Raw genomic sequence first — 5,427 nt, forward strand, 5'->3', positions numbered from 1 at the left:
TAACTTATTACAAGTATATAAATACTTATGAGAGCTAAGAATGCAGAACATTCTTTTGTTACTGGTTTATCATTATCCCAAACTGGGCTTGTCACATAGATGCTTCCTTTTTGGTCTCCAGGCCTCAGTTCTTTGATCATTCTACTTCCTTTCTTTCCCCTACCCCTGTTGAGTTTGGATCATTTTTCCTGTCTTAGAACCCTCATGCTGGAGAAGCCATGTTCGGTAAACAGCAGTCATTCTTATGGTTTTAAATGGGACATCTTTAAGGGCTATTTTGAATCCTATTTTGTTAGAGAAGAGACCAGTAAATCTTTGAGGTCATGAAGTGAAGTTTTTTTTTTTTTTTTTTTTTTTTTTTGGGATCTCCCAAGGTCAAGATATCGTCCATATAATAATAATAATAATAATAATAATAATAATAATAATAATAATATACTTCTTTTTATAAATATCAGGGTGGCAGCATTCACTTCCTGATATATAATGTTGGCTATTCCTTGGGGGAGGACTCTTCATTCAAGTCAAGAGGCAAGCCCAGAGATGTTCATATAGGGGACTTTGGAAAAGACAAAACATTGGCAATCTTTGGGGCATAGGGGACTAGAGAAAAAAACAATCCTTAGTACCTATGGCCAATAGTGAATTATTGGCCAGGATTGCAAAGCCAAGGAAATGCCCCCTTGAGGGGCATTCCCAGATCTGAGTGGTTTTGTTAATAGCCTGTACATCTTATAATAGTTGCCATCACCTAGATTTTTTTTTAAATTGCAACTATGGGAGTATTCCAGGAGATAGGGGGATGGCAGATATGAGGGAGTATGAGCTGAGTAAGAACTTCTAATTTCTCCCTGGGTAAAGGCCACTGTTCAACTCAGCCTCGTCTGAGACACAGTCAAGGCAAGGAGTATTGAGTTAGGGAATATCATACCTAAGAGTGGCTTTTAGAATTGAGGATGACTCTTGGGAGGGTGTTTGTCACAGTCTTCTATCTGGATACACTCATTTTCCATGTTACTTGAGAGGGCCATATTTAGGGCTTCTAAGATATCTCTCCCCAACAGGTTAATGGCCATGTCTAAGATAAGAAGTCTGATAAGGCCAATGGCACCATCTGGATCCCCCTCTTTGAGGACCGCTTTGTGGTATACTCCTGGGAGAAGCCTTCTATGCTCATTAGTTGTAGCCCAGGGGTTTGTCTCAATGCTATGGGACCTTGGATCAAAGTCTTAACTGCTCTGGTGTCAATTAGGCATTTAAATACTTCTATAATTTTTATATTGGGTTTTCGGTGTGGCCTTCAAAAATATTAATGACTCACAAGATATTATAGCTTTTCCCTCTTATTGTTTGGGCTGAGGGTACTCCTTTTGGAGTTTAGAGGCAAAAAGGGCTTGCCATCTTTATCATATATAGAACAACAATGCTTCTTCCAATGGAATCCTTTAAGGTATTGAGGACAGATGCTTTTAGGAGGTGCAGCTTCCTAGCGCTTAGGTAGGGCAGAGTTGGGACATTCATCCTTCAAGTATCCTTCCTTTTTACCTTTAAAACATTTTACTTCTGTTTTAAGAGCCTCTGTGAAGGCCTTGGTAAGGGAGGCAGCTTTGTAGGAAGCTGTCTCAGTATCGTCAGTAGGAACTATCTACTTACCATAATGTTCATTTTCCAAACCCCAACATGCCAGCTGGTGGTCTGAATTCATACTTTCCCAAAGGAGGACTTCTCTACCCATAGGATCAGAAATTTTGATTTCTAAGCTCATTTTTTTTCCTCTAAGAACAAAGTCAGAGAGGGTTTCCGCAGATCTTTGCTGATGGAGGAGAAGCAAGGAATCCCCATCTTGGGATGCAGAATCAGAGGTTATGCTGAAGGTGTACTTGATCAAAGGACCCTGTTGTACGCCTGTTGTACAGTGGGGGGAGTTATCTTGGCCCAAAAGCTCAGTGAAGCCCCAAAGATATTTTGTTGGTTTTGTTTTTGATTTTTCCTGATCTCTTGCAGGTGTTCATTCATCTTTATAAAAAGCCTCCCATTGAAGGAACAGGAGGGTAGTCAAGGAGGAAGTGACAGATGTCACTCCAGTCCTGTGGTATATTAAGGGCAGCAGGAAGGCTCAGGAGACTAGATTTGGTCCAAGGGGCATGAATACCATCCTCTTGTACCACTTGTCTAAACTGTTATAGTTCTTTGCCTGGTATGGTTACCAGTCTAATGCCAGTCTAATGGCTGAGATCAAGTAGATTGAACATTAACAGGGACAACCAAAGTTGCTATTTCCATTGTGGGCAAGTTTGAAGGAGTCTTCAATCTTGCATAGTTGTTGGGTGGCAGTTTGTAGGAGTGTAGAAGGCAAGGGGCTATCAAAAGTTTTGAGTGTCCTTAGAGGTTGAGATAGGAGGGACATAAGGAAGCAGTGGGGGATTAAGAGAGGTAGGTGTGTTGGGGTCAGGGGTTGTTCTCTGTCTAATGTATTTGATTGCTGGTTCAAGGGTAGCAAGGTCTGCCACAGGGAGGTCATCAGGGCTTTCCTCCTCAGAATATTCGCTGGGAGTAAGGGGTTTAGGTTCATCTTTAATTTCCTTTTCAGAGTGAGCCATGCATTGCTGAATGGCCCGCAGTGATGGGGAGGAAGGAAGTGGGAGTTGTTTCTTCTTGTACTTCTTACCACCAAGACCAGACCTCAGCATTGTATGGGTCGTCGCTGGAGATCGTCCTGGGGGCTAATCAAAGGACCTCCTCCCAGAAGGAAACTGTTTCCTTCTGAGAGATATTTGTTCCCCGCAGCTTGAGGAGGGCTGAAGGCCTCTAATTTGGGACTCCTGGTGAGAACCAGAATTCCCCATGACAGAAAAGGATGAAAGCACTCAGTCAAAGGGGAATGTAGTGAGACTTCAGGAGTTCCAGGTTGCAAAGCCTGCCTGCAAATTTAAGAAAACCAACAACCACCTTAAGGGCTTGTGGATAGTCATTGTGCTACTATGTTCTTTCAGAAAGATTTAGAGAGGTGATTTTTTTTTTTTTCTTTTGCCAATGTCCACAGATCTGTTGCGGTCCGACGTCAGGGAGATGGCTCAGATCGAAGGTAAAGGAGGAAGAACCAGGCATTCCTCGGGTCAGGGTGAGAGGTATGGATGCTAATGTTCCGTAGAGGGAAGTACTCGCCCTCTTCCTACTGTCCTAGAGAGTCCCTGTTTCAGCACCAGATGTGACGATCTGGATCCCAATGGTTGTTGTACGCTGGAGGTATCAGGGTTTAGAGGAAACAGGAGCAAGGTCTTGGATGGGGCTGAGCTCAGCAGGAATGAATGACCCAGGAGAGATCAGGTAAACTCTCTGGCCTTTTCTTGGAAAAGAAAAATCTGTTCTGGAACTTGTATCAATTCATCTCAAGCTTCAGAGCTTGAGTTCATTAGCATCTTAGATACAGCACCAGTACACCCAGTGGCAGGAAAAGCTGAACACCCACGTTAAATTTGTCCTGACTACTTGTTGTCTGAGGAGGTGGTATGGTATGGGAGGATGGGAAGTTATCTGAAAGGGGGCTCTATCTATAAAGAAGGAAGCCCTCATTTATACTAGAGTGGAAATGTCTGGTGATGTAATTGTTTGAGGTCACCTATGTTTCTGTAAATGATCTCCTTGTCCATAGCTTTTATAAATAAACTCATTAACTTCACTATCTCCCAAGCCAGACCTGGGTGCAATTGTTACTTTGGTCTATTTTCAGTGCTTAGTCTGGGGGTTGTTGATGTTTGTTTATGTCTCCCAAGGGAAAATTTCAACAATAGAAATGTTTTTCTCTTTTGATGTAATGAATACAAATTTTCACAAATATTAATTTCTCTAGTCAAATCTAAATAATCAGCTACTTTGTTTATTTATTAATCCCGTTTCTTTTTAAAAATTATGTACTTTAAATACTGGAAACGACTTTGGAAGAAACAGGAATAAATTTGATAAATTAGTCAAGGGAAGAACTTTCTTGCTTCATTTGCTTGCGTGCTTTCACTCGTTGCTGTCTGCTCTTGACTATGGACATGATGCCTTGGCATCTTCACCAACTGTAACTTGGAATGGTGAGCTAACGTAAACCTTTCTCCTGTAAGTTGCTTTTGTCAGAATATTTTATTCCAGCAGCAGACGAAAGTCTTGTTTCTTCCACCCTCTTTCCCTTGTTGGTGTCATGGATGTCTGTGACTTTAAACATACCCACATCCAGATAACTTGTATTTTGGCATGCAACTAGTATATCTACCCAAACATGTGTGGTTACAGGAAATGGGTGCAATGTTGTGTATATGTACTAGGCTGCATGGGGATACATATGAAAACCTTTGATTCTGACCTAAACCATTGCTACAGATTTTGAGGAAAATAAGCATCCTATTCTGCTTCTGATGAAGAAACGGAGACTGGAGCAGTGATACAGAGTATCTGAGAGTAACCACTCCGGTATATCAATCAATACCATCTTAAGTGTAAGCTAAGGAACATTTACTTATGATTCTGTTGTGCTGTCCTTGACGTCACAGGTGGTTTAGGCAGGGTAACTACTCAAGGGTAAGTACACAAGTCCTTAGCTTCTGAATGAATCTAGGTTGTGAACCCTGAGGATGGACTTAGGAGCTGTTGTCACTGATAGTGTGATACTGCCAAGCTGCTCCTCCCAGCTCTGAAAAACAGTACCTTAGTTTTTTCTTTAGAGTTCCTGAAGAGGCTGTTATGGTCACCTCCCATGGTGATGGAGATGAATTGTTTCTTTATTTCTTTTCTTGTGAGAGTGGAATATCTAGAAACCAGGCCAAAAATGTATTTTAATTTTGTTAGAATAGATTTTAATAAGCCTAAGTTTAAAATACATATGGACTTGCTTGTGGGAATAGAAATTGGTGCGGTATTTTGGAAATTAAGCAAATAACACACATACAACTGCACTGAATGAGCCAATTCTGTTTCCAACAGAACACAGAGAATGCCTTTATGTGTATCCCAAAGGATACTTGTCAGTGTTGAAGTTAAGAGGAAACTTAGTTAGTCCTCATTATAGTAAAAGATAGAGCTCCTATAGTCTACAAGACAGCAGATAATCAGGGTAGAAACAACAGCTACAACAAAGGACTACATACAATTGTGACAAATTACAAAAAGTACAAATAAAAAGATGTAAACACACACAGGAAGCCATTTTATGAGCTATATAAATATAATGCAAGAGTTAAGATTTTTAGATTGCCATCTATTCTGGTGTGTACTGGGACATGTTAGTGTCTGTTGAGCTGGAGGGGAGGGAGGAGTAATAGAAAGAAAGACTCACAGAAGCTGAGACTGAAAGACACAGTCCTTTTGGACCTGAGGGGATAAACCAACTCAGGATTCAAAAATGAGAAGAGTTACATTTTCTAATCTTGATCCACACTGGAAACT

This window comes from Mus musculus, chromosome 2, assembly GCF_000001635.26.
Source record: "Mus musculus strain C57BL/6J chromosome 2, GRCm38.p6 C57BL/6J".
Lineage (NCBI taxonomy): Eukaryota > Metazoa > Chordata > Mammalia > Rodentia > Muridae > Mus > Mus musculus.